General features: G+C 45.1%; 1 long non-coding RNA gene across 1 annotated transcript; it reads left to right on the top strand.

Annotated features, from left to right (window-relative positions):
• The first annotated feature begins 324 nt into the window (after window positions 1–324).
• LOC142768625 (uncharacterized) lies at window positions 325–11,855 on the top strand. Its single transcript, XR_012885367.1, has 2 exons — window positions 325–417; window positions 11,644–11,855. It is a non-coding gene; the product is annotated as an uncharacterized LOC142768625 (long non-coding RNA).
• The last annotated feature ends 3,490 nt before the right edge of the window (window positions 11,856–15,345 follow it).

Raw genomic sequence — 15,345 nt, forward strand, 5'->3', positions numbered from 1 at the left:
TTTCATTCATTTACGCGCTTGAGTACAGTGGTCATCTTACGTCGTTAAGGAACAGAGAGGCAGACCAACAGTTTTCTTGTCCAGTGGGCAAAGAAATGCTTGCGGTTGCAAATCATTTCACGAACTCGCCGGAAGCGGAGGATGTCTGACATCACCTAACCGATTATTGACTTATAAAAATGTTGACATCTAGAACGCGCAATTGTGTTCTGTGAGTTACTTGGTAAAAAAGCATGAGTCACGTATGATATGTCACCAATTTTAGCCAATAAAAATTCACTGCTTTATGATTTTAACAAGCGCACTAATAATGACTCATGTCTGCAGTTTGTGCTCTGCTGGGGAATGGCATATAAGGACTGCAGTGTCTACTTCAACACTTCTTTGGGTGGGATCACGACGTCTAGAATGTCAGCGGTGAGTGTATCTTAATGCACAACTATTCATGCTGGGAGAGGACGCTTTCCTCCGACGCTGGTCTACGCGATTTATTACCGTAAAAAACAACAGAGGGTCCATTCCTTTCCTCCCCTTATGAGGAAGTGGGCTAGAGCTTGTACCACTGTGACATTACAGTGTGTATTTTCCTTTTCTTCCTTAGAAACATGTCCTTTTTGTGAAATATTGTTCTTGAGCGCGAGAGCAAACTGTCCCAACAGGTGAAAGCTAAACATCACCCTACACTGTGAATGACGCCCTTATGTTTGTTCACATAGCCTTACTATTTATTTAAGTTTAATCATCTCGATGTTGTGAATGTCCCGTCTCTGTTGTACAATTTTGCATTTTACGTCACTGCATATGCAATAAGTTCTTTTCGCTGTATACAACAGCTTGCATTGTACATGCAAATTGTTCACCATTGACCATTTTTCTGTGTGCACATAAGCAGTGTATGATACATCCGGAAATAAAATTCTCTTAAACGAGTGTTCGCATCCTAAGCCCCAGGGCAGAAACCCTACCATAGTAAACGTAACTGGATGATTAAGGGTTGCTGAGAGAGAGAGAGAGAGAGAGAGAAACGAGAAAAAGGAAGGCAGGGAGGTTAACCAGATGCTAGTACCCGGTATGCTACCCTAAACTGGGGTTGGGGAATATGGCGTTGAAAGAGAAAGGGAGAGCTAAAAAATAAATAAGAGAAAAACACCGACACACACGCACGCACAAAATCAGGCCACTCAGAGGCGTTCCGACAGGCCAGTAGTTCGCAAGAAGCCCAGTAGCTCTTGCACGGCTTTCTTCTGTGACGATGAGTCATGACGATGGCGCAGTATACTTTCTTCTGACAGCGGCTGGTCATCTAACATCTAACCTGTCAAGTATATTGGAAAGCTGTTGTCTTTCCAGGTTGTCTTTCAAGCAGTCACACAGGATACGTCGAATGGTTTCTTCATCTGCGCAGTGTGCACAGTCGGCGGTGTCGCCCATACCTATGCGGAACGCGTACGCACTGGTAAACGCGACTCCCAACTATAGTCTGCACAGAGCAATAGCGTCATCTCGTCGAATTTTTGTTGGAAGCTGTATGCTTAACGTTGGATCAAGGGATCGTAATTTTGCATGCGTAAAGAAAGGCTCATTCAAAAGAGCCATGGAGCGTTGGTGAGCGAGCATGCGGAGCCTCCTAGCAGCGTCCGTCCTTGAGAGAGGTATTGACTAGTTTTTGTCTTCTGTATGGGCGGAACGGGCAGCTTGATCAGCTCGTTCGTTACCGATGATTCCACAGTGGCTTGGCAACCACTTAAATATAACGTGGTGCCCTTTCTCTGTTATATGGTGTAGCATTTCTGCTGTTTCAAACACCAACTGCTCGTTAGGACCACGGCGTAGATTTGACAGAAGTGACTGCAGTGCCGCCTTACAGTCGCAGAAAATCGTCCACCGTTGCGTGCTTTGGTCGGTAATGAAACGCAGCGCAGCGAGCGCAAGGCGCTGCGAGCTCTGCTGCCGTTGTTGTGGTTGCTTGAGCTGTCCTGAATTTGATGGTTGTGGCGTGCGCTGGAATAACGACCGTCGCTGAGCGTTACATACTTTGGGACGTGGTGCTTTCGGGTGCCAAGCTTCCCTTCCTTTCAGGCAACAGTAGGGCATCAAACGCAGTGAAAAAGAGTTCAGTCGCGGGCCCGACGGACCACTTGCTGAGTTTTGTGTACGCTTCTTACCTATGATTGGCACATTCATTTTACGCGTCATTCGCAAGCGTTTCTGAGATCAAACCCTTCCGAACGCTTTCCATAAATTTAGGCCGTAGAACACTAGTCTACAAGAAATACCCAATGTTCACGCGACCAGAAGATCGGTGCCTTATTACCCTGAATAATGTAGATTACAAGCACTTGGCCAACATCCTAGTGCGCCGAATAAGTCCGTACCTTCATCAATAACTGCTCTCCACCAAGTTTGTTCTGTTGCACGCCGAGAAATACACAGCGATACCTAGTTAACGTGTTACATTATTCAGTACACTATTGCCCGGTGTCTTAATGCTTTTGGTTTGCTTAGATCAGGAAAAGGCTTTCGATTCTGTAAGACATCAATACTTATGAAATGGTTTACATGCTTTCGGATTCCCCGACAGGTTCAATAAGCTCGCTCACGCGACGCACAAGAATTTAAAAAGTACCTTTTACCTAGATTTACTTGAGAGTCACCCTTTCAAGAGACGCTTGGGGTCTGTCAAGGGTTTACCTTCTCCCCAGTTCCATTTATCCTTGCATTAAAGCCTTTCTTAAGGGCCATCGAAAGCGACCTTCAGATTTCAGGCTTACACCTACCTGGTAACACTCAAGTAAGAGTCACTGCATATGCATGTGATATTATTTTATATGCACAGAATGAAACGTCGCTGCAACATGCAGTTAATATTTTCCATGATTTCGGCATTATCTCCCGTACAAGGTTTAACTTTTCTGAGAGCCAATGTTGTTTTATAGGCTACCCCAAAGGTCGTATCAGCATCGCGTCTCCTTTACAGTGGTCTCCTAATATTACCATACTAGGTGTCACTTTCAACAAGATTTGTGTATGTGACAGCATCTGGTCATCCTTTGTAAAAGCTCTTCAAATTAATGCACAAGCTGCCGGACACTTTAACCTCCCCCTCTTGGAACGCCGGTATTTATCTCGATCGGTTTACCTCGGGAAATTTCGCTGTCTTTGTCGTACTCTAATACCTCCACTCTACGTCTTCAAGAAAGTTCAAACTGCTTCAGTTCCTTTTTCTTTTCTGGTGACTCAAAATTGGTATCTCGCCCGGCGTTGACTCAACCACGAGATCAAGGGGGTTTTGCATTTCCCTACGTTTCCGTCACGGCGTCTACCTTGTGCCTCCGCACTTTATTGCCAATGCTATGCATTGATGGTACGCCAGCTCAGGCAGTAGGTCTCTACCATCTGGTGCCATTACTACGTGTTTGCTTAGCGGATACCCAATTTGACCGTACTCCCCAATAAACTTAATTGTTTTCTTTGTGTCGAACCCTTCTGACCAATTACCGCGTTTAGAGGCTGCGTGCCCAGAAATAGAGGTCACAGAATCTGAAGTGGTGGACACAATGGGTGCTCTTCTTGGGCCCTTAGTGCTCCAGCATCGTCAGTCCACAATGAACCGCCCACGGAAACGAATGGCTATAGCTGTGTTGCCAGGCCATCTCTTTTACTTTGTTTCGCAGTTAGGCTGGGGCTTGCTACCAACTCGGTATCGCTTGCAACGATGGCAGGTGGTACACACCTCATGTTGCCCCAACTGCGTCATGGTTGAGGACAATCGACATGCGCCAATTGAATGTTTGGTCACCCGGCGTTTCAGGCGTGCGGTTCGTTCTGGTTTTCAAAGACAGGGAGTGCGAACAATCGTTTTCGCGGGTTGGGCCGACTTCCGCGTGAGCGCTTCTCGGTTCCTTTTGATATTTGTTGCAGGGCTATTCAGCCTTGGACAAAACTGATGCGACGCCAAGCCTGGGAATTGCCACCGGATTCCTTGTGGCCGATATTGGGGTGAACGTTACTTTCCGGGGAGATTTTTTTCTTAGGAGAGCACAAGTTGTTGTGGCATCCGTCGTACTGTTTCAAATATGTTGGATGTCAAAAGGCACAATTCACTTTCGACTGACGTGGTGCAACACAGCGCCCGTCAAGTATTTGCTCATACTTCGCTTGCAACAAATAGTGTTTCACTGCATCTATTGTATCGTTGTACCATGTATTCATGGTGTCATGACATCCAATTGTGTTCTTTTGTACAAGCATGCCACGTCTGCCACGAAACTTGGAGTAATGATTTATTCCCTACAACATAGTTATGTTTGCCGTGGTAAGTAGATGTGCCGATGTCTGTGTGCCTTCTACTAATACAATGTTACGAAATTTTAAAGTTTTGTGCAAATTGTAAACAAAGGTTTTCTAAACGAGTCACTCTGCACGTGCAGAACCAGGACAGCTTTATGAATCCTTCATAAAGGAGTTAGTATCGTGGTCATAAGCCATCAAATTATACTAATAACACAATGATCGCACGCCGTTGTAGTACCGGCAGAGCAAAGCCATGCTCCTTACTGCAGAGAACTTATTTAATTTGTTTTTTTCACACCCTAATGTCTATTCCGGAGTGCACGGCGCTTTTAAGGGCTCTTAAAGCACTCATGGGGCTCGAAATACTTCTGGCAGCGTGGCTGTGCATGAAACTACTAGGACCGCTTTCCTAGTTTCGAGCTTTCTTTCGCTGCTCTGCGTTCGTCGCCTCGAGGTACACCTCTTCGAGTGCCGCTCATCGGCGTGCGATGTGACAAGGCAAAGAGTGCACGTGCGAGGGCCGGTGACAAAGCAATTAACATGTGGGTATCGTAATACACTACCTCGACAATACTCTGAGCAAATAATCTCCATGTTTTATTGGGTTTCAGCCTATACTGCCGAAAGAATTGACTTCCACAAGCAGGCTAGTTAGATCACCTCCTGATGTCTTTGTCAGAATCCTGGTACAGCCACCTTCTCGACACCAAACGTAACCACCATGACATCTCTGAAGTATGGAACCATGCCATACGTACGCATGATTTTCTTATTTTCCTTTCCCCAGTACAGGGTAGCAAACCAGACACTTGTTTTCTGGTTCACCTCCCTGACTTTCATCAAACCACACACACACACATATATATATATATATATATATATATATATATATATATATATATATATATATATAAATATATATATATGATCTACAACTGCCTCAAGACGAAGTGGCGCGTGAGTTTACTTACAGAAGGCGATGCGTATATTGGAAAAAACCTAACCGCCAAGCGCGCCTCTCTTCTGCACGAAAGTCAGCATTTCCGAAGTCATTGCTTCAGCATATGACCCGAGACGTTGCTCAACCACCTGATGCCCTTCAATATTCGTCTCGCATGCGTGGTCCACCACCTGGGTTTTCGTCACGCGGTTTTTCAAGCACTCCTATCGCTCACCATTCGCCTCATAAGGACGCCGCGACCTCGGTAGACGACCTAACGCTTTACTAAAATACCCTGTCAAGCCATGCTCTTTCCGGACATGTTCATTCAGCACCGTGCGGTGCACCCACTTTAGAGAGTCCAAACAAAACAGAAGGCTCAGACGCATCGAACGTCGCACGCTACCAGGCGCAAGAACTACTCGCCGTGAACAGCGAAAAAGAAGCCCCTGAAGAGCTTCGTGTCATTTCTACGGCACCACAGTCTTGCCAAAATCTGCAGTTAAAACCAAGTAATGCCACGTCACCTGTGGTATCCCCATACAGTGCTTACAGCTATAAGAATCGAAAAAATGCAGAAGTAATACATACACCAAACCTCGCACGCAGCTGTCTGTCCGAAGCGTCCATACTGCAACACCTTACCGAAGTCTTTGAAGATCATAATGATGGCACACTACCAACTATGCCCGATAAGCAAGACACCAGCTCACCATGCATCAGCTGTCTACAGGACGCGTCAAACACCGAACGAAATGTATGCCCCATTCCGGAACTGGTGCCACTACAGCCATCTCCTGAGCAGCACCAGCAAAGCAAGCAAAACTAAGTTCACTAACTCAGAAAACAACGAGAGAGACTGCAACGAGGGCATCGACGAACGCCAAATTTAATGAAAGCACGTTCACCAGTTGAAGAACATCGAAAAATAGGATCTCCAAACCAACAACGCGTCAGACACTTTCGGACAAAGAAAAGTCGCCAGAAACGCTCCCAGCGCCTGCTATTCCGCCGACTGCAACACCACAGAAAGCGCCGAGAAAGACGCGGAAGCACTGCTTGCAAACCGTAAACACTCAGGCACTCCATCACAGTCTGTCGAGAAGCACGCAAGCAAGAAGCATCAGGATTGCACCATTCACGGCGAAAAATACAACCCCGACGACATCCGAGCTGCCGATGCAACAAGGCGTTCCATCCTTGGTCAGCCCGAACAAGAGTTCCAGCAGTACTGTCAGTATCCACGTGTATCCCGCTGTGTCCGGAACGCAACAGTCAGCCTCGCCCATCAGAGTTGTTATAGTTTACCGGACTGCTCCCTCGGGCTTGAAGACTTAAAGAGACCATGGAACTCCGTCGGGACGTGATACTGCGAATTTGGACATTGTCTGTTTATTGGCTTCTTCAATTTTTCATAGGTTATAAACAGTGCCATCTTTCGGGGGGAGGGGGAATCATGTGAGGTATGAAGCGATGGTTGGTAGAAGCAGAGGAGGAAGAAGTCAGAACGGAATAAACATGGCGTATGAGCCAGGCCACGTCGCCCTTTCTTCATAGCGTCATATATATATATATATATATATATATATATATATATATATATATATATATATATATATATATATATATATATACAAGCTGGGAAACTTTGGCAGGCATATCAACCTAACAGCTCACAAAGCACAGCGCCGTGACAAAGATCCCCGATTACACCTAACCCCATGCAAGAAACGGAAATCGTACTGGCTCCACCGGTCATGTGGGAAATTTTACGTTGGGCAGACTGCAAGCTTAGAGAGCTGAAAAAAGCGCATGGCATATCCTCGAATTGAAGTGGACGAAGAAGTGGGATTATGTGGTGTTGAAATAAATAACATATATTATCGACTACTTACACATGTAAATTAGTGACAAAGTGGTGTACAGTCATATACAAAGTTTACTTGTCATAAAGGTTATGTTTTTTAGCTGTGAATTGCGTTTTACTTTCGTTATTACCCCTTTGTGTTATCTAATCTATCCTGAAGTTTTCAAAGTCAAGGTCTGTGCACGTTTACCTGGTGGTTGTTGATTGTTTCGAGTGCTTGAAAATGCATCCTAGAGTAATAATGAGACGTCATGTATTGGACACGCCGGTCGTTGTCCATGATTATCATCGTCCATATTTTTATTTTTATTGTCGTCACAGTCATACTCATCACAGCTACAACAACTGCCAACGCCCCCGACTGAAAAGCCTCGACCTTAAGGAGATTCGCCTCTTGAAACAAAATTATAAAGGGAAGCGCCAGTTTGTTATCCGCGCACTGTTGCACGTGTGGGTGTTCGCCTGGTTTTGGTAAGAATTTGGTCATGCGCTTGCACAGCGATGAACCTTCACAAAGGTATGTGTGAGAAATGTTGTTCCACACTTGATGAAGTTGAAAATGTTTCAGGCTCGTATACTTGGGTTGAAATGTGTCACAAAAAACTCCAGATGATCAAATTTTTAGGCAAATTTTCGGCGTCTCCACTACGAAGTTTCTGACAGTTAAGGCCTGTTTTCGGTAAATACACCCCAAAAATTAACCTAATAATGTTAACATTGTTATCAATAATAGTAATTTTATTATATCAAATACGCTGGTAGTATATAGCTTCCATATCACATGGGAAACTCGCTGCTTAATAGGCTGAAAATTGAAAATTTTAATGGCCAGCAATCATCGTTCCCGCGGTACACTTTATGAATTAGAGTTATGTTTCGCGCACGGGCAACAGTACAGTACATTCCAGCAAGGGTGTACTCGCCAGCTGTTCTGTGTTCGACGTGAAGACGCTGCTTTTCGGCAACGCATTGCGCTGCCTGGCCTTGAGTGTCCAGATCGTCACCATCGGTGGAATCGCAGAACGCGATTGAGCAGCCAAGTGCATTGATTGAATGATTTTATGGGGTTTAACGTCCCAAAACCACCATATGATTATGAGAGACGCCGTAGTGGAGGGCTCCGGAAATTTTGACCACCTGGGGTTCTTTAACGTGCACCCAAATCTGAGCACACGGGCCTCGACATTTCCGCCTCCATCGGAAATGCAGCCGCCGCAGCCGGGATTTGAACCCGCGACCTGCGGGTCAGCAGCCGAGTACCTTAGCCACTAGACCACCGCGGCGGGGCCAGCCAAGTGCACCACCACAGTACATTTGTTGAAGAGAACTGATCAGCAGCTAATGACTGATGAAAATCTAGGAAGATCGAATCACAGCTTGCCGATCACCTTTCGAAAAGGCGTCGGGTGGTGCATAACGTAACCATATGACTTTTGAGCCGGCTGTTCATACTGTGGTCGTTTCCTTCAAATCACATTACGACTTACGCCACTCCTAGTGTGCATGTAACCTCAGCGCTAATTTTATGATTAGTGCTAGGGTGGCCTTGAACTGTACCAGCCGCTTACAAAGACAGCCACTTGCCAAAAAAGTGCTAGCACGTGCGAGAGCGTTCGGAGCAGCATACAATGCTTTGGTTCATAGCACGTCCCCTGAATCTTGTTTCCCTACGCCATATCTGACAGAGTATAAGGCGGAACATGGGAGAGGCCTTTGTCCTGGAGTGGACGTAGTCAGGCTGATGATGATGATGATGATGATGATGATGAAGGGGGAGAGGCCAAAGTTCTTGCCCAGGCTTTTACACTGGCCGAAGCGCGCTAGCACGTTAGCGCTTTTAGGCGACGCTTGGGCCAGCTGTTACGCATGCGCAGTACGGGTGCATACGCACACCGGATTGAGCTCCGCCACAATCTGCTTCGCATATAAAAGTTTTTTTAGGCTTACCTTGAGTTCTATTCTATTCCTCGAGCTCCCTGAGTGCGGCAGTTGTGCTGCAGCGGCAGCCCCTTCGAAAGCATCGTAACGGCAGCTGAGTTCTTCGTTGAAGTCGGCGGTGTCCCGGAGGCTGCCAGGTCGTCTGAAACATTCAGGTCCATGACCTCTGGCCGGGGCACCTCGCTTGGGAGCACAGAGTGCTCCGAAGAGCCCATGCAAGCCCAAAAAATTTACAGGCGTATACTAGTAGCACTGCTCACCAGAAAAAAGTCAGGCGGCGGTGCCACTTACGAGCTCAGAGAACAACTTTCCAGATATTGGCTGCTGCAGCCTGTAGGTAATGAGTGAACAAACAGCTATCGCAGAAGCAGCTGCGGCGATGGCTTGACAGCTAAGCTCCGGCCAAGTGGTGCATATCGTTAGAGCGCGTTGGAAACACGTCTGTTCACATCAGACGCTGATAGCGGTTATCACAGCCATTGGCCACAGATATTCTGCTTAGCGGATAGGCTCATCGAGGATTCCGGCCTCATCGTCGGTAGGCGCATTAGTTGCAACATGGTCTTACAGACGGTGCAATGTTAGGTTTCCTTGGGGTGCACCAACGGGAAGTCTGTGGTGTGCATGCAGCAAGAGGCGCAACCAGGAATGAAAGTAAATCAAACGACTGTCGGAATACTTGCATTTGGTGCTCACAGAAAGTCCACAATTGAGACTATAAAAGGCGATATTGGATAGACAAGTTTCAAGTCGAGGGAAGCTGAGGGCAAATTAACGTTTGAACAGAAGCCAAGAAACATCAAAGAGAGTAGACGGACATAGATAGTGTTACATACGTTGTGTATCAATAGCCTTGGCACACAGTGGAAAAATAACTAAGATTCTCACTAGTAAATATATGACTGGCAGTGTAAACGATATGACAATAAAGAGTGGTGAATGAAAAGTCGGATAGGCAGATAGAATTGACTGCATGGTAGCGATGGATGAACAACCAGCAGTGAGTAACTACAAAAAGGCAAATATGAAATAAGGAGGAAGACAATTTATGATAACTCAAGCGAAGTGCCTTGCTCTTTGAAGCCAGATATAGTTGTCTCAGAACGAGTAGTTTTACAGCGACATTTAGCAACAAAGAAGAACACTGCATATGCTGTGCGCAAAATGAGGGAATGATGGAGAAATCTCCAACTGAATGGGGATATATGCACCCTGGTGTACGGTTGGACACGAGCCTACAAGTAGCATTGTAGTTTATGGACGACAACGGGAGGCTCAACTCGGTTGCGATAGAAAAGAGTAAGAGGCGGCTAGAGTATTTGTAGTAGAAAAGTAGAGATATAGAACAAAAAAGGGTAATGTGGAAAATAAGCACCTTCTGCGTGCAGTAAAGGGCAGCGAACATGGCAATGAATCTGCGTTTCTTTTTATTATAGCAAATAGATTTAACCAAAATAGACAATTGTGGAATGACGAGACCCTGAAAAAGGAAAAAAAACGTTTCTTTTCTATATTTATTGAGCCTTTTGGCGCCCTTGTCTGCGCTTAACTATAAAAAGGTACACTCATACGAAACATTCATAAACTCTTTTGCCCTTACAATGAGCGCGCTCCCCAGAAAAAAAATCACAGCATATCCAGGAAGTGAATGATGATGAGTAGAGAAGAGCGTCCACTCGTCCATCCGTGCTTGCGTCAGTCCAACGGTTCGTCTGATGCACTGGCACGGTGCGTAGCATTGCATATTTTGGCATACCTTACCGGCAACGTCCTGTGTTCGCATTTCACTCGTCAGCTAAAAATGCTGAAACATGACGAATGTAACCTTGAGCATTCTGCAAATTGACGGCAAAGCAAGAAGCTGAGGAAGTCTGCCATCATCTTTCGAATCGGTCACATAAAGAAGTGTTTTCGCCTAGAAGTCATAATTCAATTTTTCATAAATGGTTCGGGTAAAAAAGCTTGCGCCGAGTATGAAATCTCACAGCTGTGTTCCACGAAATGTGAGGTTCTTGTAATTTTAATGAGCCTATACCAACTGATTCAAGTCTGCAGTTCGCGCCCTACTGAAGGACGCAGATAAGTATTCATTCGCTACCACTATCAATGTTGGTTCCATTCGCAGTCAGACCGCTGCTGCTTGAGGGCGCTGGCTCCCATGTTACTTATTAATCGGCATTGTTCCCTGCTCTCTGTATTGTAAATCTTCGAACACTTTTTCTAAACATTAACTAGATACTGTACGGGACAGCTTATGGCTCTCCCATGGTAGAGAGCGGACATTGCTCTAAAGCGTTAACAATTTGTTTACGCACACATTTTAGAGGGCAGTGAAGTCACTCTCTCATATTCGGGAACTTCGTAATGACGAGAATGAAATTTTTCACTCAATAGTAAATAAAAGCAGATGACCACTAGGTTTATCAGCGTTGACAGGAATGAATAAGTGAGGCAGTAAACTGGTGATGCCAACTAATACTTCGATATGTAATGTAACGTTGTATACTCGGAAGTGTTTGCAATGATTGTGTTTGTGTATTAGCAATAAAGGCATCATTGAAATCACTACACATTGTAATAACCTATGCAGTATGTTCCCTTTCAGCCTTTAATGTCTGAACGAACCACGCCCATTCATGACAAAGCCTCCCTGTTGGGCGGATGCTTTAAACAAAGCTTCGGAAGCGCTCCTTGGAATGTTCGCAAGCTCTGGACATCAAACTCTTAGTCGTCCTCAACACAAAAATGCCCCTTTTGATATGTTTCCTCACGAGAAATACAAAATTCGAATGTTACAATAAATTAATAACAGGCGAAGATGCTTCATTCCTAACGACCACAACTATTAGTCCAACGCAACAAAATAAACTTATATTGTCTTTGCGATATCCGAGTACTCACAGTGACAACCTCTTGCTGACATTCTTTAATATGATTTTCATTGGTCCCTAATAACAATCGTGTTTCGAAGATAAGTTAAGCTGCGAGAAAAAAAACACTTTAGACACATAGAACACGTACATACGCATGGTCAGTGTGTGTGAGCATGTTCTGCGTGTCCAATGCGTTGTCTTCTTTGCGCAGTCTAAACGAGTCTTCGAAACCAATGAGCGAACAAGGCGTACAACCTACTTTACCTCAACATTGGCTTGTACAAAACGGCTCCGCTTCAGGTCACACTGTTTTTACAAACATTTAGATGTACGCGCCATGGCGCATGTTCACATGCATTTGAGTGTTCTGCCTTAGATTGCCTGACTTTAACGCGCGATCCGACGTGCCAGTTTCTTCGCAGATGGCATAGAATATCTGTCAAAGATTTATGCATTCTGAGACGTCTTTAACAGTTATCTAACAAGAAACCTGTAGTATAATAACGTTACCAAAGCCTGCTTTCTGTGTTTCGAAAATGATTTTTTTTCGCTAGAGACAGTGCTATGATAAAGCACCGTATACACTGTCGCTTTCTCGCAGCTTTCTTGCTCATTTTTCTCACAAAGTTAACACTTTATAATTTCAATTATTTTAAACAAAAGCCCTTTACACGAATTTGCTCCTCAGCTTATTTTAGCACTCTATGTTGTATCTTTACTAGTATTTTCTGCAATGAAAGTTTCCACAAACGATCAGGTCATGAATATCCTCGGATACACTCATTGCAAGGCGTCTGTTTTGTGATGGTTTCCTTTTGAAAAGATCGCGACTTACTCAGTTAGTTGCTGTGTAGGTCATCTTGTTGAAGTAAAAAAAGAAATAAATCAGAGTATATATTGAGAGAGTACGATAGCACTGGTACGATTTTAACTTACTCGCTTTTTTTTGAGAACAAGAAGGAACCACGAAAGCAGATGGAACTACAAGGAAAGAAGGAAGAGCGCACCGATGATAACGAAATCGGAAGGTGAAGTTGAAGAACAATGAAAAGAAAAAGAAGACGATAATTTTTGCCTGTGTTGCCAGCGAAAGCTATGTTAGTGGTTTATTTTAGTAATCGTAGAAGTGAATAAATATGAACAAGGTACAAGACGCCTAAGCATTTATGTTGCCGATTTGTTTAGATGGACTTTCTCGTTAGGCTTACAGACGTTCGGAATCGGAAGCTATTTAAAAAAAACTACGTTAACTTATCCGCAATGCTCGGTTACCGAAGCTAACTGAAGGCATGCGAAGCCATTTTAAGCTGTCGTTTGCTGCGACAGAAAGGAATCTTTCGAAAACTGTGCACGAATATATTTGAAGCGGCCGTCCAAGAGCGCCGCTACGTTTACGTTCACTACGAACACCACGCTTACACGGTAACGTTAAATTTGAAAAATATTGTGCGCACGAAAAGCGGTACCTGTCACGTACGTTACTGCGCACGGGCACTTTGATCCCTCTAAGCCAGGTAAAATATAACTGTATATTGTTACGAGCCGTAAACAACTGGTTATACAACATAAACGGTGCTTTAGGGCATATCTTTGGGTGCCCTTGAAGGGCACCAAAAGCGGCGCTGAATATATGTACGGTGCATATATTCAGCGCCACTTCGGGACACTTCCCTCAGTAAAAATTAAAATACAGTCGCCTCTCATACGCATACTTCGCAAAACATCGATATCCAAAGTGCGCGTGATTTCCCTTTACCCGCAAGAGAGGCTTGAAAGGAGTCTCCGTTCAGCTCATCTACCTGGGATGCTCAGCGCTCTTGGTGGCCCACACCCGAGTAGCGATAATCTCAGTAGAATACCGGAGTAAGGAGATCACCCAACTGCACTTCTCGTGGACCTGTGTGTAATTTTCTAAATATTTGTTTTCCAGCACCACTTGGAAGCAGCGTTCTGAACCTTACGCTCTTTTAAACGGAGACAACGCCTTTTATTGTCTTTCGTAAAAGTGCAAAACACGCTTATTAAGGCAACTGCAACACTCAATAAAGACCAAAGAAAAGATCAGTTCAGATTTAAGGAAGCACAAACGTCAATAATTTTCAAGTGACGCGCAATGGTGCACCAGCAGTTGTTATTCATGGCGTCGATCTTCGTGGGCTACGCCAGCCAAAAACAACGGTAAATCGGCCAATACCTGTGAGCATCAGGTATTTTTCAACGACACATCCCAGCTGCAGCGACGCCATGTCGAGCCTCCTTATCGGACAGGTTTGCAATCTCCAAAAAGTTATTACGAGGCAGAAACGTCTACAGAATTGTTAAAAGCATTCCGCACCATACCTGTCTTCAAGGCGTTGATGAACGAACTCTATGACGCGGTTCATTGTAGCCCGATTTCTTTTACATGTTACAAATAGCTGCTCTGGTGGAATATAGGTGGTGCTAGGCTTTGCGCACCCGAATCCAACGATCAGCCTATTAGCCGCCAATGCTTGGGGTACTGTTTCTATGTGTCCTGGAGATTAGACAGTTTTAAAGGCAGGCCAAATATTTGTTATAGAAGTGTTGCGCAGCAACCTGTCGCGAAATGCTTCCAAACTTTCTTGAAAAAAAATAGCCGCAACAAGTGTTATCTCGACGTCGGTTATCGAACTGTGGACAGCTAGTGCGCGCAATACCTTGTTGGCCGTATTTTTGTTACTGATGTGTATGCAAAGGAAATGAATTGATTGATTTTTCTTAAACATTTCACAAAGCTGACTGACTCTATATTCTCGGGCTCATGGTGGGATACGTAAACAGTCATGTGGTTGATCTTTTTGATCGAGCCCAGGAAACTAAACAGAAGGCTGAAAGTAATTTGTGAGAGGTAACTGATGCCCGATAGCAGGAGCTCTTTGGTGCAACTTCTTGAGAAGATATGGTCTGCTTGTTTCACCGGGCTAATCCGAGCATGAGGGAAGACAAGAAACTTCCGCATCTGATGCGTGGCGTCGACCAGGAGCTTTCCGCCAGTTTTGTTCCAAGCCTTCCATGCACCGTAGCCGAATCCCGCATCGAGACCGCAACTATAAAAAGGACCCGCCACCGGCGTGCGAGACTGTACAACCGACAAGTGAGTGTCGCATCTGCGGAACGAGTGTCCGCAGTATTCGAAAACAGCACTGATGCCATGCGAGAAATCGTGCGGGTGGCAGTTCGAGAAGAGCTCCAGAGGAAGCGTCTAAACACCAACCCAACAACAATCCCCTCATTGGCCGAGGTGGTCCGTGAGGAAGTCAGGCACGCAATTCATGAGCAGCAGCCTCAAGGGCAGCCTCAAGCGTCGTTGCCGGTGCAGCCAGCGATCTATGCCGAGGTGCTAAGGGTAACACCTGGACATTGCTTTATCACGACGTCTTCACATCTACCATAACCATGGTTCACGCCAACCC

This window comes from Rhipicephalus microplus, chromosome 8, assembly GCF_043290135.1.
Source record: "Rhipicephalus microplus isolate Deutch F79 chromosome 8, USDA_Rmic, whole genome shotgun sequence".
Lineage (NCBI taxonomy): Eukaryota > Metazoa > Arthropoda > Arachnida > Ixodida > Ixodidae > Rhipicephalus > Rhipicephalus microplus.